Source organism: Zonotrichia albicollis, chromosome 2 (assembly GCF_047830755.1).
Source record: "Zonotrichia albicollis isolate bZonAlb1 chromosome 2, bZonAlb1.hap1, whole genome shotgun sequence".
Taxonomy (NCBI): Eukaryota; Metazoa; Chordata; class Aves; order Passeriformes; family Passerellidae; genus Zonotrichia; species Zonotrichia albicollis.
Genome location: NC_133820.1, coordinates 60,564,852 through 60,590,535, shown reverse-complemented (window position 1 = coordinate 60,590,535; position 25,684 = coordinate 60,564,852). Strand labels below are relative to the sequence as shown.

Here is a 25,684-nt window from a genome sequence, read left to right as displayed (position 1 = left end):
ACATGTTTCCTTTTATTTTTAAACAAAAATTTGGTGTACTCTTCATCTTTTCTCATATTCAAAGGTGGAACAATTATTTACTGTTTTTATCTGCTTTTTTAAGAAACCAGCATGCAAAACATGCTTTTGACTCCATAGAAACAGCATTTTAAAGTCAGTCAAATTAATAAAGCCCCAAAATTTACAGGAACCAATTTTAAACAGCATCAGGGCAGACAGAAGAAGAATGTGGTGGAAATCAGAAAACGGAATACAGGCTCAAAGCTTCCTACATTTATTTTTGAACGGTTTTTTACATCAGCAAAGACCTCCTCTTTCTCAAGAGTTAAACTCTCTTGAGCAAGAAGCAGCCTCACTCCCTCTTTCAGAGGTACCGTTACGAGTGGTAACTGTTCATACCCTGTGTAGTATTTGGGCAGACAAAAGGCTTACTCTGAGTTTCTGGCAAGTTTTTCTTTTTCAAAAAGTCAAAACTAATATCAAGTATTTTATCCCAGTATTAACTAATGTAATAAGAACAAAGCACTTTAGGAAAAAATTAAACCCTTGCCTTATGAGAGGAAAAATAAGATCACTGCTGATTTTTCTGGGAAACCTCCTAGGTATGGTAGTGATGGATCCCAACAGTGGAACACAGACAAAGCCCGTAACTGCAGCTCAAATGTAAACAGATGACATCTGACGGGATTTATGGGAATTCTAGAAAAATATACATGCCAGGCTACAATCCTATGTACTTCCAGCAGGAAAAATAACTGAGTCTACATGTATTTACCTCTAAGAGTAAGTAAAATAAATAACAGCAGAATAAATTTTACATTGAAAAACTCTGCAATTAAAAAAATTATGAGTCACTCCTCCAAACCTTCCCCATTAAAAATAAATTACAACATATTTGTTTGTCAATCGTTAATTCAGACTTCGAGAACAGTTACATCGCTTTTTCTCCTCAAACTGTAGGTATTAGAAAAAGCTTATACACATATGTATAAAGAACATGCATGCAAATCCAGCATTTAAAAAATCATTAAATATCAGGAGATCATTAAATATCAGAAGAAAATTAGTAGGACTGTAGTGAATATCATTATAATCTGCTAGAAAAAACAAACAAAAGAAACCCAAATAAACAAAGCAAAGAAGACTATTTTAGTCTTGGTCCTTACTGCGCACACAAGTTATACCAAACTCTCCATGAGCACAGACTAGATAATAATGTCTTGTCTAGGGAGGAATTGAATCCTCAGGCTGAAAAAGTACACTCTAACTAGATCCAAGCCTACAGAGCAACACAACTCCATGTCACCTTGTCCCCTTCTTTCTCTCTGATAAAGAAACCCAGATGCTGTGCCAGCAAAGGACACCTTTAGATCCCAAAATACTTGAAGTGGATGAAGAAGGGTCACCCTCTGTCCTACACCTCATGCCCAATGAAGCAGCCCCAGGCACAGCATGCAGAGAACAGGGATGCACGGACAGAAAACCCTGAGAAAGTTTGCAGAGTCCTACGGCCTGCGATACTGAGTTTTGAATGGCTGAAGTGCGACCAGTGATCAGATTGGCTAAATGCAGAGATGCTCACGTCTCAGTGTTAGCAACTCACTGGGGGCAACCACAGTTCTGAATGAGATACAGCCCTGCCTCAAAAATGCACACCCTAGCACACCATTGATTCATTCTCTAGCACTATCATGTATTTTCAGATAGAGCTTTGAACTTGTATCAGCAAGATCAATAGTGCTGCCTTTTATAGATCGGAACTCTGAGGCCTCACGACTTCAGCATATATGAAAGACTAGCAGGATATAAAGGGATCACATTCAGCTGGATGTGTTAAGACACAAGAAAAATCAAACAGGCAGGTCTTTGGCTCCAAATTACTCCAAAGGTCAAGACGAAAATAGAGCACATTACCTGCCATACCATCTTCTGAGCAGTATTAATATTTTCTTAACAATCTTGATGCCAAACACAAACCCAGCCTGCAACAACATTAACTCTACTGCCAGTAGATCTTCTGACTTCCTAGAGTGACCTGTCAGTTTGCTCATCAGCAGATGACTTTTCCTTATCGAACATTAAACTGGGATTTGTATGTACCAAAATATGTAAGCTTCAAAGGAGCAGAATACTGTTATGGTAGAGGCTGCCTACTGCAGCTTACCTCTCTGCTCTCTGGCTGCCACAGCAGCTTCATAGTGGTGGTTCCTACTTCTCCATTTAAGAAGCTTTAGGACTAGAGAAAAGGAGGTTTGCTTCCAGCTAGAAAAACTAATATTCACTTGCAGCCAGTCTCTACCTTGCACTGAGGCTGTGGGTGGAATAATTCAAAAGTCAGTAGCTCTGACCCTGTGTGCCCAAATACTCTGGTGATCACCATATTTCACAAATTTTTACTGGAAAAAAATGCACATGGAGCAATAACTGTGTTGCACAGGGCACTGTGGGTCCCTGAGGAGATCCTGAGCTGAGTGCTGGGCAGTGCAGAACAACTCTCCACACAGAGTAGGGCAAGTAAATCCCTCCCTGCCACACACTCACCTCTTGTTCGGCACTCTGGACACAGTCTAAGGAACCTCCCCACATTCACAGGTGGCAACATAACTCTGAGACTTCACAAGATTTGTTTCATCTCAAAAGCCTTTGGGAGTCTACAGATGTGTTGGAACAGAAGCAGCATGAAACTTGAAGAGAAAAGGAAACTGCAGCATTGCAGCTTATATAGGACAAGAACAGAATATAGGCAAGTCATGGAGGCACCAACACAAATGCCACCTTCTTCTTGCCACATCTGATTAACAATTTCATTAAAACCACAAAGCTATTTTTGCAAGAATTCAGAAAAATTCTCCTTAAAAACTAAATTTGATGGGAATCTCAAATGCATTTCTATGTGACTCAGCATAAACTCAGATCAATCACCTTCCAGATAATGTCAAAATCAACAATAAAAGAAGTGTTTCACTTTTATACTAGCTGTCTTTCACTGCTTTGGGGCTGCATATGGCCCCAGCTGAGAACAGTTCAAATGTGTACTTTTGTCTGGTAGGCATCCAATTTCAGATGACCTCAAGCATTATGGATGTTCTAGCGTCTATACACGAGTGCAACTAACATTATACGGATGGTATCCTGGAATACATGATTAATTTTTGTGTATTTTGTCCCTCTTTGAGACAGTAAGTTATATAAGCAGTTGTTTCAATGATTCAAGCATGCAGCTAGAGAGAACAGACCTCAATTGCTTTATTTTTAAAATGTATACTTGTAAATTAAGAAGCATTTCAAGATTAGGCATCTGTCCAATTCTTTTTATCATTTAGTGTGTTATGCTAATGAGGATGCTGTTTCTTTAATTATATCATTTGAAGAAAAAATTGCATTCAGTCCCTTGATCTTCTTTAAAACCATTCCCATGCTTGATTCCCCCATAGGCTTTTAATCACGCTGCCTCAGTGTGAAACTCTGCATTTGAGCAAAACTCTTCTCAAAACTGGTTCACTGAGAAACTTTAAATTGTTCTCTCATTGGAGCTGTGTCCTCTACCACTCAGCAGCTTTAGGAGGAAGAGCCATAAGATTCAAACTAGCACTAGCTCAGATGAAGAGTAATGGTAACACTTAACATAGTGTGTTTGTAACATGCTAAATGCCAGGACTTGTTAGACAGGGGTTGAGAGACAACTGAAGTGAGCTATAAAATCATACCTTTCCATTACACTTCACAGTAGAACTCAGTAAATCCTATTTAAAATCAAAGCACTTTTCATCAGCTGTTAAACTTCACTATGCAAAATTACCCATATATGATGTACACGGGCATTTGTTATTAGTCAAATTCTTCACTGTTCCTTTTTTTCTGTTTTAGCACACATACTACAATAACTAAAGCAAATGTATGTTCCAGTTATGGTATATCCATTTAGAGTTTAACTGCAGTATTTGTTAACATGTTGTGCTTTCATCCTACACTGATAGACTGGATTTTGTTGAAAGTAAGAACCAAATTGCACTAACATCTTGAAGCAAAGTAGTTACAAACAAATATTCTGACACCTCATTTATCTGTTTTGCCATAAAATTGGCTTATACATGATTAATTATGAAAAATAAGCACAGCATGCTTTGATGCACTTTTACTTTGAAATCCAGGTCACACTTTGTTTTGAAATTCAGAAAAACAATATGAATAACATAATTAACATATCAGAAGATTCTTTGCAAGTAACTTTAAGCAAGCTAAACCAGGAGCTAATGAAGTTGTTGCTGTTCTGTCATTGCAGACAAATTATTTCTTAATCTTTGTTTATAAACTTCACTTTATAAGACTAATTCTTTGCACAGAAGGGTTTTTGGAGTAAGCATCCTCCTACTAAGCCACACAATGCTGAATGAAAAGTCTTCTTGTCCCAAAACATCTACAAGCTAGTTCCTGCTCTGTGGACTTGTTTCCAGCTGGAATGCTGCTCCTTAGAAACAAATCAGTAACGTGAGTATAGATGGGAAACCAGAAACTTGAGATATAGAATCATAGATTCATTTAGGTTGGAAAACACCCTTAAGATCATCAAGTCCAACCATTAACCCAGCATTCTCAAGTCCACCAAACCATATCCCCAAGTGCCACACCTGCATATCTTTTAAACACTCCCAGGGATGGTGACTCAACCACTTCCCTGGGCTGCCTGTTCCAATGCATGACAACTCTTTCCGGGAAGGAGCTTTTCCTAATACCCAATCTAAACCTCCCTTCATGCAACTTGAGGCCCTTTCTCTTGTCCTACTGCTTGTCACCCAGAAGAACTTGCACCTGGCTACACCCTCCTTTCAGGCAGATGTAGAGAGCAACAAGGCTTCCCCTGAGCCTCCTTTTCTCCAGCCTAAGAAACCGCAGACTTCTTAGCTGCTCCTCACAGGACTTGTGCTCCAGACCCTTCCCCAGCTCTGTTTCCCTTCTCTGGGAACACTCCAGCACCTCAATGCCCTCCTTGCAGTGAGGGGCCCAGAACTGAGCACAGAGCTTGAGGCGCTGCCTCACCAGTGCTGAGTAAGGCTTTCACAACCCACCTGAATGCATACAGTGAGTCATTCTGCAGGTTCCCCACTCATGGCACTTAGCTGTCAAAATACCTTTGTGATGACACATTTCAGTATCATACTGTGCTTTTCTCAGGCATTTGCATTCGATCACCTCATGTGAACTATCCTCTGTCTGTACAGCTCCTTACAGACCCTCCCCAAGTCTGTGAGAGTAATTTCTGGCAACAGAGCAAGATCACACCTTGAGCAGCCACTTGCTGGTGAGAAATTAATTTATAGGTGCATGCTGTTTGCACTAAACCATTTACCTGGTTATCACAGTAACAGTCATTTCTCATGACTTTACTTTCAAGGCCTTCCCAAGGAATGAGAAAAGAGAAGGTTTATCAGCTTTTGACCTCGGAATGAGAAAAGAGAAGGTTTACCAGCTTTTGACCTCAGCTGCTTTCTAGAGCCAGCCCCAGCACCAACTCCAGCTCAGGAAGTTTGCCTTGTTTGCACAGCTCCCGAGCAGTGACCACTGGCTTGCAAAAGGCCACATGGGCTGGGAGCTGCCAACTCAAGAGGTCTGACCAGCAAACAAGAGCCTCCCCATGTCAAAACAAATGGCCAAAATACTTGGGATTGGTGTACTGCAGAGCTAGAAATAGAAAGCAATTCTTTCACCATACTGTGGTATTTGAATAGCTTCTCTTTTAAAAGGGCAAACAGTTCATTCCCCTGGAAAGCTTGCTTGCAATGGCAATGGTTGGGCTTCATTTCCGTAAATATTAGAATTGCCTTTTTCAAAAAGGAAGCTCAATTCTTTTAAAGGTTAAGAAGGTAACAGACAAACACACAATAAAAAAAAAAGCCCCAAAACACTAAAAGGCACTGTACTTATTTATGAGAAAAAGAGTGGGAAGAAAAAGCCATGGATACCACGTGTCCAAGAAGGAAAACGGAATCTGGAGTATTGACAAATGACAAGCTGAGAGAGAGGCTGAGGTCTGCTAGAAATCCATTAAGTGAGGTATTTCTCTAGTATGTATCCTCAAAGGTATGAAAAATATTGTCACATTGAATTTTATTCTAGCAGAGAATCTGTTCTGGAAGAACCACTTTAAAAGTGTGGCTTTGGGAAAGTCTGCAAATTTTAGTCATGGCTTAATACAAGCAAGCAGTGATACCAACTCCAACTGATATATTGGACTCCTACTGGATACAGGTAACCATTTAACCAGAAAATTATGATTTAATACAGGCAAAGGGCAATGCTCTAATTTCTTTTGCAAATAGAAAACAATGTGCAATCTTAACCAATATCTAATTTATTTGTTTGGATATTTTAGAAAGACCATTTCTCAAAATTAAAAACAAATCATATGTTAAACTGATCAGGGGAAAATAGTCACATACAAAAATATGAAAGGACCTGCTAAGAGATGCTTTATTACATGACAAAAATAAAAAGGAAAGTCACAGTGCTACAGACATGAAAGGAAGCTTTTATGGTTGAAGAGTCCTGGCTACAGAGAGTGAAAGCAGCAGCAGAGAAATCTGTAAAACAAATGCATAGTACATAACAGATGGGGGAAAGACACTGTTAGCAATGAATACAAATTAACATTGCAGAAATGCAAGCAAACAGTGGAAGCAAAAACCAGCAAAAACTGTGGTGAGGTTTATGGCAAGAGGAGCTCCTCCCTGAATGAGCAAGAATAAGAGAATGCCAAGCAATGACTTCAACAGTTGGTCATTACAGACAAAAATTACCAAAACATTCAGAAAAAGACAGATTTGACAACTACTTCTCTGCATTCAGAAAGATGCAAGGTGTCCTATTCACTTGTTACAGTGATAAAGATACCACTATGACTTGAGAGAGCTTTAAATGGCCCCTCAGTTCAAACCCTGCATTCAAGAGCAGAGGGCAGGTGAATCAATCACTTTTAATTCAATGACTCTTTTAAAAGCCATAGGTGCATTAAAGGTTCCTGGTGACTGGAAAGACTTGCTATCAAAGCAGCATTTACAAGGGTTAAGTGGGATAAGCAAAGCACCTATCAAGCAGTTAGACTGACATAAGTAGTAAGCAACAGCAGGCAAAGATTAGCATGGGACACAATCAATAAGGCATTGAAAGACAGTCACATAATTAACACCAATCAACACAGCTGTATGGAAAACAGGCCTGGCCATGTAAATCTGATCATTTGTATGCGGTGACATCATCATTTGATAATGGTATGTGCTGACATGACGTATTTCTAGCCCTAATTTCCCACTAGGCAGAGATTTAAAGTCATGCTATACATAAAATCCTGAATTAAAAGATTCACCATACTAAATCAACACTGCTCATAGCAAGTGAATTTCAAAAGTGACTAGCTAAATGGATTACTACAGTGAGAACCAACATCCTGATAATAGAATCCTTGTCAGTCCAGCAGGGGAAAAAAAGTGAAGTACAACACTCAGAAGCTCAAAAGAGATACAGACTGTCTTGGAAGGCAAGGCTCATTATTTACTGAAATTTAATGGTGGCATGGTAGATTGAGTACTACTGGCACCCTTTAAATCAAACCTGGTCTCTCAAAAAGATGTGCTAAATAAAAATTAAAGGACTACTACTAAAATGCTATGAATTCCTCTGACCTCCACAGAGCAGGCAAGAAGAATAGATATTCATATGGTCCTCTTTGGTCTTTAAATTCATAAGCCTAGGAAACAACAACCCAAACATTACTAATCCCTCAGGAATTTAATGCAATAAGTGAATCACGCTTAATCCACCTGACACAGAGTAAAGTGTCTTGAGTATTTCTATGGGTTTTCAACTGTAATCCAGTGTTAAATTGCTGGATGACTGTTAAAATATTATCAAGTCACTCCCCTGAATTTCTTATTTTTTGGCTGAAAGCAGCAAAAAATCTATCCCCATGTACAAATAGGGAGGGGCAGTTTCAAACTCTTGATCCACACCTCCCCACATAGATCACTTCAGCCTGTTCCTAGGAAGTGTTATTAACAGTGACACTACCAAGAACAGTATTTCCATGGCATATCAGAAAGCCTCCTAGCAGGCACAGCTGTGACTAACACTAATTTCATGCAATTAGAGTTGTGCTCTTATACCCATCATCTTCCTAAGCTGTGGGCTGAGATCAGTACAAGAGGTGAAAGTCAAATTACCCCTGCCAAACATTATTTGATTCTGTCTGAAACACAACACAGGGTTTTGAAAGTGTCATTCTGGAAACAACTCTGGAATGGGCCAGAGGATTTATACTTCCAGTTTTCCAGCAAGCACCACAACTGCTTCAAGACTTACACCCCCAATGATGAGTAGGCACAGTTACAACCACTTTTAAACCAGTGCCATTTGTAACAATAGAAATGCATTTAAAAATATTTCTATGCAATCTTTGCATCACTCAGTGTCCTGCAATGTGGTCCTCAAAGGGAAGATGTGCACTGCACTGGGCATCCTCTTCTTTCATGTGGGACAACACAACAGGGCTGGGGCATCACAAGCCACCTGTGAGCCCATGAACAAGATTCCTCCTCTTTGGTGTTTAGCCACCTGATGCTGCAGGATTATGACCAGGATGTATGTGCCACCCAGATGACAGTGACACTCCAGTTCAGTCACTTACTTCCCAGACATAATCACAGTATTTGTGACTGAGTGTGACTGTCGCCAGAGAAACTGCTTTTGACTTTGGGTCTTCCCAGTGGAAAGAGCAACTTTCCATCAACTTATGCCCTGTTGATGTCTGAACTTGTCCAGCCAAACTGTTTTTTATCGCTTGAGGGACAGGATCATGCCTGGCCACAGGAGATGCATGCACAGAGAGTTCAGCAGGCATTGTTATTGCTCGCCATGAACACAGCCTTGTGCCACTACAGCACAGCTTTTCCAGGATCTATGTCACAGTCCTCTCCCCACTGACAAAGTTATGCCTGCCCAGGCATGAAAGACTATCTTCAAATAGTGTTATAATGCCTTAAAAAGTAACAGGATTTACTTTAGATATATATAGTACATTGGTTTAGATAGTCATATTTTCAGTGTATGCTATGTCTAACAAACAAAGCAAAAACATTAGGAAAGAAAAAGTCTATCTTTGTTTGATAATTTCCCACAGTAAAAAAGCCTCATGGTCTGCTTTGAAATCACATTTATCTCTACTGCTTACACAATCATTAAATGGCATTTTCATTGGATAAAATAGCACTATTCAAAAAAATTCAAAGATTTCTTGGAAGAGTTCTTTAGTGGCAAATATATTTAAAAGATGAAATCAGACATTAATAATACAGAAGACAAGCTTACCCAAAATGCTGGAAAAACAAGTTTTTCTTCCATTGGTGATAGCTTGCCTTAGAAGACAGTCCAAGGGTGGAAACCTTAAAAAAAAGGAAATAGAAACCAAAACAAAGGACTCATTAGAAGTAGAGTAGGTAACAAGGCCATACACCATCAAATCTTCTGTAAACACAGTGCTCAAGATTAAACATCCTGCTCTTCTGATTAGGATCCCGTCCAAGTTTCCTGGCATTAGCTCACAGATAAGCTGATCTGCCTTAGCACTGAGTCAAGTGAAGCAAAGCACCTACTCTTAAAAGGGGAAGAGGCTACAAAACCTTTGTGAAACAAACTCTACATTTTCTGTTCCTTTTCCTCTGGAATATCTTTAGAGTAAGTCAACACTCAAGTCAAATTTAGGTACAGAAACTGAAGGGGAAGCACAGATTCCACCCAGTCAGGTTTTCATATATTTACAGAGATCATTGTTTTACAGACACTCTGTGCTACTTGACACCTTGTCCCCTTGCCACATTTTGATGTGATATGGGTGATGTGGTGTTGCTCAGGGAGACTTAGCTGCATTTGCTTGTGATGAGATCATCCAGAAAAAGTATGGAGGGAAAGAAAGAAAACGAGGAAGGGTGAGGAAGTTCATCCGGAAAGCATACAGAAGGAACTTCTCACAGAAGTCAGGAAAAGACTGCAATCACAAAAACTAAACACTGGAATCAGAGAATGTGAGTTATGTCAAAAAACAACAGGTCAAGGCAGAGAAGGAAAGAAAGCCAGTCCTGAGATTTGACAAGCAGTCATGAAATGTGCTTTTACCAGTGGTAAAAAAAAGGCCGAAGCCAGACTGCTGAGATTCAGAGATGAAACAAGAACAGGCTCTCTCAAGAAGCACAAACCAGTTTAAAAAGACAATAAAAAGAGGTGAAAAATATTTTGGGTTTGGATCTTAGAGGGGAAAAAAATATATGGGATTTTTTTAAATTATGTCAGTGATGTGCATTTATTTATATTATGATGGGAAACAGACAGGAGATATTAAAGTGAAGAATTAAGATATATGAGTGCATGGAAGACCAAGATAAGGGATCTTACTGTGGGATCAGCAGAGCAGGTGGAGTTTAGGTGAGATCTGACAGTATAATAGAGAAAAGGGAAGAGAGAGAAAGAATGGGGAAGTAAAGGCAAGGGAGGAAGGGGGGATCATGACAGTCTTTTTTTCCTTGTCATAAAGACCAAGTAGAGAAAAGTTAGATGAAAATCTTGGAAATATTAGAAGATGTAAGATATAAATGGTATTTTAGGAAACAGATTTAATCAAATAGTCTTTCAAAATGTTTTGTTCACATGCAACTGATGGTAACCACTTATGATACATTTCACATGAATGTGGTAAAATACCAAATCCAAAATAATTCTCAGCCAAGCATGCACTAATGGCTATAAAATAAATCTATATTTTAATATGAAATTCCAGGTACATTTTACCATTTCTGCCCCATCTTCTATTTCCCAACAATGCAGGTTGCTTCTTTTCAAATAACTCAGTAAAATTAAGTTGTGTGTTCAGCCTCATTAGCCACCATCTCCATTCCCCTGCAGTTTTAATTAGATAGGTCTCTTTGTGCACAGCTGCCTCAATCCTTCCCCCAAACAATCCCACAATGTTGCTTCTTTCACATCATCATTCTTCAAATGCTCTCGATTACGCCAGAGGCAGCCCAGGTGATCAGGGCAGTGCAGAGCTCTCCCATGGAGATGGAGAGGCAGGATCTGCACCCAGCAACACACACACTCCTTGGGCAGGGCTGAGCTGCCCTTCCATGCTCTTTCACCCATTTTAAATAAGAACATTTAATTAATGACAACTTATGACAGAAGGGTCAGACCCTCTGTATGGACACCAAGCTTTAAACTTTTCCCAGTAGCCTCTTTTCTGCTCCATGAGCCATCCATCACCTGCACACCCACCCCATGAAATCACAGAGCAGGAAAAAGGCCCCCACACCCCACCAAAGCCGGGGGGTCACAGGTGTTCCCTGACCTCAGAATGATACCTGGCTGCAGCTCTTCCCCCATAGCATCCACCCAGGCAAGCCCAGCACATCCCTTGAGGCATCAAGACATGGCATCATCCCAGAGACAGGAGAAAGCCTCACAAGGACCCGCTCCAAAAGTCTGATCTAGGCTTAGGTTTCTCAGGGTTTTTTGGGGTGTTTTTTTAAACTAGCACAGGAACAAAGGTACCAAAACCATAAGATGACCAGTTTTCAGCTGGAAATGGAGGTAAATGCTGATGGTTTCAGGAAAAAAAAAATGGAAGTGGCAAAGGATCAGGTCTACTCATGAGGAGCAAGGCAAGACTACTGCTTCAACCACTATTTGCAATATTTTAGAAGAAAGACTGTAAATCCAGCAAGCATGATTGGCAGAAAACCCCTCAGAGCAGAGGACCTCTGCTCCATGGCTATCCTGCAGCCCCAGAGGAGAGCCTGGGGAGCTCAGCACCACTCCCAGGCTATTCCTGGCTGCCCAGGGTCAGCAGCGGCACAGCAGGGATTAAAGCAACTTAGATTTGTTATGTAAGGGACGTGTTGCTCATGGCTTCTCTCAAATCCCAAAGATGTTGCTATTATGTAATAGGAACAATCAAACAGGGCAGCTTTTCTGTGATTTGATTTTTCAAAAGTGCTGAGCAGCTGAAAATGAACAGTGGGATTCTGTCAGACTCAGTGTTATGTTTTCCACTCTAAATCCAAGTTTAACCTTAAAAATGCTGTAGCTTATAGGGACAATTACTCTGTTCTCACTTCACTCTAGATACAGAAAAAGAAAGAAAACCTCTTCCACCTCCCCACCAGGTGACGAGCACAGCTTTCACCTTCTGAACCAAGCCTGAGGGCTTTCATTGTTTCAGCATCAATATCTTGCTGCCTCTACTGACATTTAAGGATTATTCATATGAATAAAGGCTGAGGACCTGGCTCTGAACTTTGCTGCTTGGATTGGATGGTGGCTGTGAGCCACTCTGACACTTGGGCTTTTATCAATGAAAAATGCAAGCTCATTTGCCAAAGTCTCAAGAGTTTGTCTTCTCAGATTGTTACTGTAACAATTTTGATGGTAATGCACACAATTTAGTATGATACATCTATGCATACACATATTACTTAAAAAACCATACATATCAATGCAACAAATTCCATAGTTTCTGTAAATCACTTAGCTCACACTTGGGGCATGCCCCAGCAGTATCAAGGATGGATAGATGCAGATATTTCAGGAAGTCCTGGTTGACAATTTGGTCAAGCTGCCATCATATCAAGATTAGTGCTTCAGCAAGGCTGGTTTTGTTTTAGAAACTTGCTAATTTCCAGCTTACAAACAATGTCCAAAGAATTTTTCCTTCCCCCCCCCCCCCCCCGCAATGTTTTCTTAGTTTGAGATCTGAAAAGGAGAAGAGCACTATTTTGACGTAGAGGTGATTTCCTATCTATTCTCCTCGCCTCTCAAGCTTCTAGCACATTGAATAAACAGTCCAGTTTCAGTGCTCATACTAAATATTCGTGATCCTTTTAGCATTAAACCCCAAACAAGCTGTTCAGATTGTGATGGTGATACAGCAAACCTGTCCTGAGCACTTGTACCTGGTCTGACATTTCTAGTCTTGTTCATGCAGCTGTTGGAGTCCACCAAAGCTCATGTGAGCTGTTTCCAGAAGCTGTGTTACTGTTCCTTCCTTTTTAAAGCTTCACCATTAGATCACACCAAGAGCAAAACAACTTTGCAGCAGCAGCAAGACAAGGACCTAAAATCCCCATGGTCTGATGGACCAGAAGGAACAAATTCATCTTTAGAGCATCAGTCTGCTGAGGTCTTACACGGTCAAGTGTCATTTACTTTTAAATTTCTTATCTGTGCCCAGCATCCTCCCTGTGCATAGCACATTATGATTCCTCCCAGCATTCTGTCATGAGCAAGCTGCATTGAGGTCAGAAATACTTAATACAAAGCTTTAATATTTTTCTCCCATCACAACCTAATTCTTGTCCAGTAACACTAACATACTGTGGAGCACAGAAACACATTACCTGGGTAATGGTCTCTTTGAATTTTTCTGGCAGGATGAATTTGAGAATTACTGTGAGACCTGCCTCAGACTGAAATCACAGGTGGCTTGAAAGGTTGCTGTTCCATGTGCCCCCTGTGAAACTTGGCAGAGAAAATAGGCCAGAGGGCAAAAGCACTATCAGAGCATCTCTCTTTGAGCTACCCTTGCCTGCTAGACTGGCTCTTTGACAGCCCTAGTGTTTTGCCATAACATAGAGCACCCCATGAGGACAATAAACATGGAAGCCAACTCATTTAGAATAGGCAATCAAATAGTTAGAATTCAAAAAGTAAAACTTAATAGAGAAACTAATTTGCCCAGTATCTGCTTTAGAGGCTTGTTTACTTTTTAGCTGTGATTTCAAAGGGAAGCAATTCTCCTGTAAGTGCTTGGTGATTGTGCCCAAGAAGTGAGACTCACAGCTGTGCAAAGAAAAACAAGTTAGGCCTTTCTTCCAGCTTTGCATCCCATGCAGCAGCTGTTTCAAAGCAGTTTATAGCCCTCAGGCTCATATAAGGAGCAGCAACCTGTATTACACCAACATCTGAATTGAGAGTCACAACTGCAGGCCAGGAGGGCAACCCAAGAAAATTGTGATGCTTTTGCTAGTTCTGTGGATCGCATAAAATCACTGATCTGCAAGCTATGTCAATAACAGCAAAAGTCTGGTAACTGCTGCTACACCAGATGCTTCTGAGGATTAAGCCATTTTCAGAGATGTTTGATGTTGAGACCTCTGCTGGAACAAAACAGACTTCACCATCCACAGTCCCCAAATGCTCTGCAAGAGTGAGCCAGCACAGGCATGGTCTTAAACCAAAGTTCCCATATTTACAGAGGAACAAAACTTGGATTTCCTCACCTTCCACCCAATGCACCATTGGTTCACTATATGCTATGCCACACTACTCACGAAAGTGACATTTACTTTTCCTTGAGCAGAAGACAGGTCCTGCCCTAAAATGTGAAGATTCACTATCCAGGAGCTTAGGAACTGCTTGTCTGACTGTCAGCTTTGTACCCTCTTAATTTAAAAAGAAAATACAAATCCTTTAAGAAACTACTAAGGCAACTGCTTAGATAAAGTCTTTTAAAAAGCAAGGTCTAGCACACAAGTCTTATGAGGAGAGCTGAGGGAGCTGGAGCTGTTTAGCATGGGGAAAAAGAGTCTTGGGGGACTTTATTGCTTTCTACATCTGCACAGAAAAAAGGTTGTAATGAGGTGAGGGCGGGCCTCTCCTCATGGGTAATAAGCAACAGAATGAGAGGAAATCGTCCCAGTTTGTGACAAGAGAGGTTTAGGTTGGATATTAGAAAAAATTTCTTCACTGAAAGAGTTGTCAAGCACTGGAAGAGGCTGCCTAGGAAAGTGGAGTCACCATAGGTGGAGGTATTTAAAAGATCTGTAGATGTGGTACTTGGAGACATGGTAGACTTGGCAGTGCTGGGTTAACAGCTGGACTATTTTTCAAATGCTTTCAACATTTTACATATATGTCATTTGGCTGCAAAATAATGACCTGGTTCTCTGTCATAACAGAGTAACATGAGGCAGAGCTTTAATTGGTATAAATCACTTGGTTGTCAAGTTACAGCAAATTATAACAGCTAGCCATTTCTCCACTTGCTTTGCAGCCTACTGACTCTTACTAAGAAAATATTTCTTATGAAGTCATTGGCAGAGGCCAGTCAGGTGGTTCCAGCATTTGGTTGTATTCTGGAGATTTTTCTGGCCACCTTAGGTGAAACACTGGATCTTATCCTCTTTCCAGTTCCCCACTGGAAAACCCAGAATAGCAAGATGAGACCATATAACAGCAGTGGGCAGAACAACAAACAAATCAGGTTTACAGAGAGAACAGCATCAAATGTATACCCAGCAACACAAAGTGACAGCATTCCCAGGCTCACAAGGATGCTGGTTATATTAGGATAGTGCCAGAGTAAGTCATAGCAAAATCCATCTGAATTATTTTCCTAAACAAAAACTGTTTCAACAGGTTTGAGTTTGCAGTAAAAAAGTTCAGGTACAGAACAAACCACCATACACTGAAGTTTTGCCCTCCTTTGCTACTTTTTCAGTTTCAGCTGCTTATTACTTCCTTAACAAAACTGACTGCAGCAGGTTTGGTAATAGTTGCATTTAAACAACGTCAGTATAATTATAAATAACTTCAGATAAAATGCAGTACTTGTGGAGGGAAAGCATTTGCTAAATCAGCTGTGTCTCAATAGTCTTTTTAGCAAGCCTAAGCATCCAGACAGGGGAGGAGGAGAGGAGATCCTCTTGCACTGCTTGCTGCTGGCATTTCAGCAAATACCTTCACCCAGATGTCCACTATCATGACTAGATCTTTTCTCCTGCAGAGCCTTCAATCAAATACTAAACCAAACACTGTGTATGAGTCTCTGCTGTACTGTGCTTCACTTTAACTGCTGTTGTATGACTTTCCAGAGAGCACATATTTAAGTGGAACTGGCTGTAACTCTGTCCTACGCTGATTTCTGGTACTTCCTGAATGAACTTAAGAGACAGAGAACACACACTGAAAGCTGAAAATCTTGGTTTTCCTAACTTCAGAGAGAGGACTTATTCTCACTGGTTACCAGGTTCCCTGCACAGGCTCTGATGTGCTTTACAGCTGCAGAAGCTGCACTTCTGCTGTTAGCTCTCCTCTCCTACCTTCCTAAATAGCTAGCATTGCTTACTATAACATAAGTGTATTTTGCATAAACATACACACTGCAGAAATTAAGGCCATGAGTTTAAAGCTGCTTTCCTGCTTGTTACAGTTGCTATCACTAAAATAAAAGATATCACTAAAATAAAAGATAACACCCTGGAAAATTTTACCATAGAAAAAGCTTCAAAGAAATTAAAAGCTACTTATCTGACCCAACCTTACACTTGCTATTTGTTAGATCAGTAGCCAAATATCCACCTCTGTCCTTAAAGAGACAAATATACAGAGAAACATGGTACCATATCAAAAGCTACTGCAAATAAACCACATGGACACAGCCTTGCAAGTATTTTCCTTGGTGTCTGTGTCCCATCCCATCACACACCCCACCCATTCCCAGGTAGCAATTTCCAAACTAACACTGCAGCACTAAAAGAATTACCTACAGGATCCCCCTTCTGTACCTTAAAATAGAGCTGATTCTCCAGAAAGGAAGGCGAGGCTAAACACCGTGGAATGAGAAGTTAACCCTCATTTGCACACAAGTAGCTCTCTCCTACCACTCCCCGGCAGCACAGGCTGCGCTGCTCTCCACCACGGATTGCATAAATAGGAGACAAGTAGCTGGGCATATTTAATTGCATTGCAAACAGGCAGACCCAGTAAAGGGTTTATGTAGCATGGGATACAGAAAAGCCCTCAACCCTGCTTGAAATTGGCGATGAGAAACGATAAAACCCTCAAACACCGCACTGGATATAACGAGCATAAAACAATCCCTCTATGAAATCACACACAAACCAAAACAAAGCATTTATGCATCACATTACAGCCAGCTCATCGGCTGCCAAGTGCCTCCTTAATGCAGCCATCCGTTGCAAAGTTAACCTGCATGCAAACGCTTGACAGGCAAATGATTTTGCTACCAATGCCTTACTACAAGCAAATATTTCTAACGCTTGACCCACAGAGAGATGTTTATTTTTTTTTTTTTTACTTTCGCCGTTTTAATGCAATGATAAATATCGAGGTTCCCGCTGGCTTGCTCTTTTCATGTTTAGCGCAAGCAGGGACCATTGGCTCGCTAGCAGAGGCACCTGTAGGGAGCGGGTGCCGGCCGGTGCCAGGGCACCCCAGCCCCCTCGGCACTGTCACCTTCGGGAGGCAGCGATGGGCACCGGGGAGAAAGGAGCAGCGGCACAGACAGGGAGGGAGATAAAGCAAAGAGCAAAAGGGTACCCGTACTCATTTACACAGAGTTGGAAACGACCGATCTGGATAAACAGCTCTTCACGCAAAGGCATTTCACTTGAGTAGGAAGACCTGGATTCGCTGCCCTATCTTCCACAGCTTTTAGTTTAGCTTTCCCTTTAGAAAAACGCTACTTTTTATTCATAGTAGCTGCTTTACCTTCCGTCATCTTCCGGAAAAATAATGGGACGCTGTTAGATGCCATGGACGGGGCTGAGAGTAACAGCAGCACTTCAGCCCTGCGCGCCCGTGGTTTGCCGGCAAGCTCGGCACCTGCCCTGAGCCCTCCGCTGGCCCGTGCCGAAGGCTCGGCCGTGTCCCGGGCTCCCCAGCCCTGCCGGGACCCTGTTTCCCCAGGCACTGTCGCCCCGCTGGCAATTCCGATCCGCGCACGGACAGCGAAGCCCGCTCCAGCCAGTCCGGTTATTGGCATCCCCAGAACTTCTGCCTGAATGGATTTCATCACAAATATTATCCACCCTGATAAGCTGCTTTTGCTCCCCCATCTCCTGCCCGCAGCAGGGGTACAGGAGCATCCGCCAGCCCCGCCGCGCCCCTTCCTCACGGGAGCCATCCCCGTCTCCTGGAGCTTTTGCCCGTGTCCCGTTCCCGGCGCCCCGGGGGCGGTGAGCATGGGGCAATAGCAGCCCCGGGGCGATGCGGGGCAGGGAGGGGCGCACACCCACGAGGCGGGAGCGGAGCTAGTGGGATGCGCGGCGCTCACCTGTCTCAGTAGCGGTAGTGATGCCGCCGGTGATGCTGCTGCCGCCGCCTCCGCCGCCTGCGCCGCTGCCGGGCCAGGCGGACGGCGCGGGCCGCGCTCGGGCCCGGCTTTTATAGCGAGCGCCGCCGCCCAGCAGCGCCCCCTGCGGGCCCGCCCGCGCCCCGCGCTCCGCCCGAGCCCGCGGGGACACCCGGGCTGCGCGCCGGCACCGCCGCACGGCTGTGCGCGCTCCTGCCGCTCCCCGGCCGGTGCCCTCTCCAGGTTAGCGCCCCGGCTGGCTTTTCCACCCCGGTTAGCGCCCTGGAAGCAAGTAGGTGGCTGTTAGTACGCTATTGAAAGGGAATTTTGTTCTGGTTTTGGTTTTTTATTTTTGGGGATAGGGGAGGGAAATGTTTAGGATTAGCGTCTGCGTAATAGTGCCTCTGATAGCATCAGGCAAAAACGGGACTTGGTCGTGGCACGGCTTTTCTGCTCCTTGCCTGGCTGCCCTCGAGTTCTCCCTCACTCCGAGTTCATTTCTCTTTCAGTTTACAATAAGCAAGATAATAGAAAAACAAGCAAATAAATGTTTATTTATTTAAATAAATAGCAAGAGACAGATTTGCTTCTCAGCAAAACTTGTAACTCGAAGAGTAATCTCCATCACTTTTGCTATGCTTAAACTGCAGCCCAAGGGTTTTACTCCCGTAGCAAAGAGAGCTCTGTGGTACCCGCAGAGGATCTGTATTGTGCGTTTACAGCCTTATCTACACCTACAGCCCGTGCTACGGCTCTCTCTGCGGGCATTGCCACATTCCCGGTGAGCTGGCGCTCATTGTTTCAATCAGCTGTTAACATCGGCAGCAGGCACGAGATCAGATGGGAGTTTTATGATCTGTGTCTAATGCTGGGCAACTCAATTAATTTTTATGAAGTCCTCTGGGCAAATGCATGAGGATGTGTTCAGGAGGGGGTGATGAAGGGATTCCTGGATTGCGAGACCAGCCAGATGATGCACAGCATCCTCCTGTCTGGGAGCCACCGCAGTGATGCCTGGAGACGCCGGGAGAGCAGCCAGGAGCTTGCACAGAGGTATGAGACAGAGTGCCTAGGGAGACATGGGAAGAAATGTCCATTATCTGCATCCCAGTGCCAGCCTGGCCCTTGGCAGCTGGGATTCAGTGCAGTATTGAGGAAAGGCTTTGCCTTCCTGGTGCCTGCCTGGTCAGGCTGGTGTCACAGCCTCACACGGCAGGACAGCCACTGTCACAGGGCATATCCTTATTTCCCAGGCACACAATAACTTCCTTATTTCTGCCTGTGCTCAAACACACTGTGCTTGCATCTGTCTGCAATCTGAAGTGCCAAGTACCATCCCTGTGGCACCATAAGGGTGTCTCTTATCCTTAAAGGACCTTCCTTTAAGGTTTGTCTTCCTGCTGAATAAAGCTGTGTTCCTCCCCCCCACCCAGCCACACCACTCTGGACTAAATGATACGCTTCAGTTACAAAGACAATGAAGATAAATGATCTCAGCTGGTAAAGTCACTGAGAGCATCTCTCTGGCCGGCACAAAGGAGGACAAACCCTGACAAACCAGGCACTGGCTGCTTTATCTGGGATGGTTTAGGACACGAACCCTCCTGCCTCCCAGCAAAGCAGGCAGGACAGGAGACGCAGCTGCACCTCAGCTCACAATTCGGAATATTATTTATGTTCAGGCCCTGAACTTATCTATGGCTAAAATAAGGAGAGGGGATCCAGAGGAAGTTAATTAAGCCATCCCACACCTCAGCCACTGATTTTCAGGAAGCAGCAGTGCCATTTGTCTTGTCCAAAGGCATTACCATGAAGCTGTTGACAACAGAGACTTAGCAGGCTTTCACTGCCCTCTTTTACATCAGTATTTGAAAGGACCCACTGGCCCTATTAAAAGAGGAACAATAACAGAGAAGGTCCAAATTTACCCAAAATATTAATCAGCCTGATCTATTATATGGGGAAAAAAAACTAAGATGCATGCCAGCATCACATTTCTTCCCTCAATCATTTTTGCAAACAATCATTGCTCTCTTCCTTTGACTTCTGATCATGGAACTATTGCACTCTAAAAGATAATTCATGCTGTTATCACACCTAATTAAAAGCTACTTAGCTGTAGAATGTGGGCTTCACTTTATTTTTAGATTCTGTGCAGAACTGAAATTATCTGCTGTAGATAATTCACATAAACTTGTTTTTCTTCAACATTTGGAAGAGAGATCTCTAGCCTATAAAAATGTTCAATGAAAGATTTCTTATGCAGCTCCTGCAAGCAGAAGGCATAACAAAGGAATAGTTGTTTATGCTGCAAAGAGTAAAAGAAAATGATGAGAAACTGAAGAGGGCATGGCTTTTATAAATGCAGGCAGAGCAGTTTCAAGCCGCTTTGTCAATGTGTTTAGGAACAAGCTGCTGCAGCCACAGAGAGGTGGCAGAATAGCCTCACACATAGAGCTGGAAAGAGAAGGCAGAGAGGAGGCCCTGGGCCAGGACAGGGACAGCCTGCCTTGGAGCACACCAGGCTGGATGGGGCCCTGATGGAGCTGGGGAATGGCACAGCCACACGCCTTGGCCACGGCTGACCTGCCAGGGCCCCCAGGTCTTCCCTCTGTGTCGTTAGGAGCATGGATGGTTGGCACACTGGAGGCACCTCTTGCTGCTCATCCAGGCTTCATCCCTGGTGTTTGAACAAGCACCAGGGATACCTCAGCGGCTCTGACTGTACTGACAGACACGGTGGGACAGGGAGCCAGCTGGATTGGTGATCATCCCAGCTGGTTAACTGCAAGTGTGCTGCAAGGCGAGTGCTGTGTAGCCTGGGCACAGTCCTGTATGGGACAGTCCCATGCAGGAGGGATTGTCCCCAGCAAGCAGCAGAGATGGGACTGCAGTGCTTCCCATTTCCTTCACCCTACGCAGTCTGCCAGCTCTGTCACAGGAGGCTAATCAGCCACAAACTTCACTCCAAGTCATGCAATCCACACCCTGTTTCATGCAATAAAACACCATTCCTGTGGGCTGCTGCACAGCTTTACATTTGCTCAGGCAGCACAGGTTGAGAAGGAAGAAAAAAAAATGGAAACATCTCTGCATTAAAACCAATGTCTTGGGGCCACAGGGGCACCAGATGGGAGCCTAGGATCAAGCACTGTGCAGCATGGATATAGCCAGTCTGTGCCCCTGGCAGCACTTAGTGATAAATACAAAGCTGGGGATGCCAGAAAGCTGCATAAGGCTCATTTCTCTCCAGGAATAAGCAAGAGACACAATCGGTGTTCAGCTTTGCAGATTATCTGGGAATGATGAAAGTCAGGGGAAAAAATAGCCTCTCCTCCTGTGCTCAGATAAAGCTGCAAAAGCTGCAACATCATATTAAAGGCTATCAGCTCCAGAAGATTTTTAAAAGGTTTTTGTACCAGGGAGGATGCAGCTTGGGTCTGCATGATGAAGGGTCCACAGAGAAGCTCCTGGGCTGCAAGCACTGCTGAGGGAGAAGAGAATGGAGCTTCAACCTGGGGGCACAGACAGGCTGTTCCCCGTGCCCAGCTCTGACTGGGTAAGATGCATCAGCTGCTGTCTCCTAAGGGAACTTTTCCTTAGCCTTCCAGGTCTGACCTGCACACAGTTTATGAGCAAAATTATTGCAGTTGAAAGTGTGATTTTTATGTATTCTTTTGGGTTGTGGGGTTTTTTTTGTTGTTTTTAATTTGTTTTAGGGTTTTGGTTTTATTTTTCTTTTCTGTTTTTTTATTTGCATAATTACTGTAGTCCTAGCAGCTATTTTTATTTAAATGCCACCTTAAACTTCAGTTACACTGGGTAAAACTCAAGTGCTGACATACTTGTCCCAGTATGAGGCTATCTGATACTAACTTAGGTATCTTCTTGCTTGAGTAGCTGTAACAACACAGGCACTTTTCCATTAACACAAGCGGTGACTGGGTCACTTAAACTGTTATCAGTGCAGTTAAAGTGGGACAGCTCTTGTGTCCCAGTAAACACAGAGAAGCTGGCTCTGTCTGCTGGCTGGCTGCTGCTCTTCTCATCACACTGGCTTGACACAGCCTCACAAAGAAACCTGTACTGTGAAGATGTAGGGGAGCTCTATGTAAATTACAGCTGAACCATCTTTTTCACTCATCTGTGGCTGCTGGCTGGCTAATTTAGTAAGAAATAAATGGCTGCAGTCAGGGCAAATCCATCATGAAAAGCAAACAGTCTTGCCCAGGAAAATATCAAGTTAATCTATGAAGTTGATTTCTCCTTCATTTAAATTATGAGGACTATCTTCTATACTCAAGTCACTAGCAACTGAAAATCCTGCAAAAACATTGCATTAGGCATGCTAACAGCAATAACCTGCTCATCTTTGAGTGGAGTACAACCAATTGGTTAAGATGACTTCAAATACTCTTCAAATGGCTGGATTATTTTAAGCCATAAATTCAAAATCTTCTGGGATCACAGTAGTTGCTTCTCTGAGCTGTGTTACTGCTTGATAACAGCAGTGAAACACTGCAGACAGATGATAAAGCAGTTTGATGTGAGCTCCTGTGAATGACACCATGGAAGATATCTGTCCCGTGGGACCTGAGGAATCCCAGCCATGGAGAAGAGTAATTGCGGTCAGATAAAAATGGCAGCTTGCATAGCACATCAGCTTGCTCTCAGAATAAATAGAATTGAGCACATTTACATGGACCAAGGGGGCTTTTCATGTGCATAATTTCTAATCATCATGAGACAGGACTGCACAATTTAAGTAATATTTATACACTCCATTTTATTTTTCCCCCCAATTTGTACTGAAGAAACATTACAGTTGAGAAAACCTCAGCTGTTGGGGCAGCCCAAGCAGTGTGACTCTCTGTAGATGATGGATTTCCATGGATTTATGCAGTTGCATGTATCAATATACATACACATACCTATATGTAACTGCACATACAGAGTCAGCAGTCTCTTTGCAGATTGCCTGCATCTGCTGCCTTTTGAGCCACAAAAATCAAGTGTCCCTAGATCCAAGCAGTTCCTTTTCAAATTGCAGAGCTCAAGACAACAGGATGGGCACATTGCAGCAGAGCCACCTCCCTTCAATTCCTCTGCCAAGAGCTGGGATTTAGAGACTATCAGAGTTCAGAACAGGAAAACAAGGAGCTCCATTGTTAAGCCTGGAGTGGGCTTTGGTAGCTGCCTACACACATTGGGCTGCTGCCATCAGGGGACAGACTGCACACAAGCTGTACCTTACTGACCATGGGAGGGGAGGTCTGATTCTCCAGTCCTTTCCCTCCCCTCAGTCCCAGCCTGCTCCCTCATTTCCCCAGCCCTGCTGGCTGCTGAGTGCACACCAGAGCCAATTCATTTCACTAACCCTGCTCAAACCACTCCAGCTGTCATCACACAGCAGGGCTGCTCTCCAGCTCTCGTCATAGTGGCCCCAGCACTTGCTGGACCTGCTCTGAGCCACCCCAGACTTACAAAAATCTAACAGGACAAAAAAGCTCTTCTCCTGAGTTTGCAATGGAACTGCAGCAGCAGCAGGGCTGCAGCACAGCCCTGGGGGTGGGGGGCAGGAGGCAAGGCCCTTGGAGTCAGCACTGGGGTGGGCTGAGGGCTGATTTGGCAACACAGCCAGTCTGGTTTAAGGTGGTTCATTTTCTGCCAGGTTCACGACTGGCTGGCAGAAAATGGGGGAAAAAATTAAGAAAACCAATCTGCCCCACAAAGGAGTTCAGTGAATGTCAGCATCGGTGCATTAGGTGGAGTGGGGAGAGCAGGAAAGGGTAAGGGGAAAGGAGAACATGGAGGGAAGAGAAGGATTTCAGCTTTTGTCAGAGCTGGTTAGATTGATTCAGTGAATCACACAGCTCTGCTCATCAAAATGCAGCTGGTCACTCAGAAAACCTTCCCTACACAAAGGAGGCTGGACCCCTGGTCCTTCCTGTGTACATGACTGCCCAAGGAATGCCATGGGAAGGAGCAGGTGGAGGGAAGGATGGCCAGTGGCAGTCTCTGTTGTCAAACCACAGCCTGACTCTTAAAACGGCCCTCACACTATAGGCCAGCTTAGGGAGATGAGGCACAAGTTTTTGATTTTCCAGAAAATTGTTTTAGGAAAAAAGTCCTTGTGCAATGCAGTAAGTGGTTGCACTTCCACAAATAGGCAGCAGAATGGGCTGCAGGCTGTGGGGTGCAACAGTCCTGACCAATGGGGAGATTGCACAGCAGCCACACTGCCCCTGCAGCCACCCAGGAATACACAAAAACACAGGGCAGAAAGAGAGGACAAGGCATGGAGTCATCCTGTATGACCAGCAGAGGAACAGGGAACAACTACCTGCAGGAAGCAGAGATACACCCTGTCCAGAAAGCATGGGTAGGGAGAAGGACCTGCACTAAAATTAGGAGCATATTAAAGTGAAGTTATTGATATTCATGCACCCAGCTCCCCTCTGGCAGCCCTGGAGCACTCGTTTGTCCGTCTAACCTGTGTCCATCCCTTTAGAGATCCACAGTGATCATTCAAGCCCCTGCCCTACCAACCATCCTCATTACTGTGTTCTCCATCCTTTACCTTGATTGACTCCTGATTCATCTGAGGAGGAGGGAGAGGAGAAGGAAGATGTGACTATTAAAAAGCAGCAGCAAGGATCCCCTCAAAAATTTTATATCAAATGTTCAGCTTGGCTGGTAAAGTGACTGAATTCACTGGATAATGAACCAGTTTTTCCCTCAGAATTAATGAAAGACAGGAGGATGTGCCAGAGACTTGAGAAATATACCTTACATGCACAAGAACAGAGTAATATTATGTGGAGGATGAAGATGCAGGAGCAGGATTGTCCAGATCATCACCTGAGCAGGACACAAGCAATCCACTCTCCTGGCTGCCTTATCCATGAGAATGAGCACCCAGCATCTTTTACTGTGAGTGTTTTTGATGCCTCTTTCTGGGGCACATTCAGCATCATCTTCCTCAGATGAATCAAGTCAAGTCAATGCAGCGTGAAGGGCAGCAATGGAGGATAATGCTTGAGTGCGCTCTCACTAAACAAAGCAGCCAAGATAATTTCCTACACTTACCTGCTCATTAACTCTGATAAGAAAAACTGCTTCCCTACCCATTGCATGGCCAGTGCTCATGCTTTTCAGGAGCATATTCTCAGTGGAAAGGAGAGTATGGCTGTGTATTTCATCTGACTGGCCAAAGTAAGGGCTAAAGGTGCTTCTCAGCTCTCTCAAGGCCGTGATTTCAGTTCTCTGAATGTTGCTGTATGGAGAACAGGAAAACCCAAATGCACTCCAAACTGGAGTTTTGTATTTAAAGGTGTCTATGCTGTGGGGGAGCCAGGGCTGTTCATGCGACTTAGGCAGGCTGGATAAAAGACAACACTGCAGTCAGGTGTTTTTACAGAGGGTTATGGACCTTGGCAGACCTGCTGAACACTCCCATTTTAGAGGTTGCTAGCAATGCAGCAGTCAGAGTAAGCTGTTGTAAAATCACACCCAAAGATATCCTCCTCAGCTGCCTGCTGGTCTGATTTATGG

The 25,684-nt window shown here is 43.5% G+C and overlaps 1 protein-coding gene across 2 annotated transcripts in view; it reads right to left on the bottom strand.

Moving 5' to 3' along the window:
• Window positions 1-18,251, bottom strand: part of MTUS2 (microtubule associated scaffold protein 2) — a 276,305-nt gene extending 258,054 nt beyond the window's left edge. For both annotated transcript variants that reach the window (XM_074535281.1, XM_074535282.1), the window contains exons 1-2: window positions 18,113-18,251; window positions 9,358-9,431 (exon numbers count right to left, since the gene is read on the bottom strand). The gene's annotated coding sequence lies outside the window, so the exon portion shown is untranslated. The remainder of the gene's footprint in view (window positions 1-9,357; window positions 9,432-18,112) is intronic.
• Window positions 18,252-25,684: the final 7,433 nt, after the last annotated feature.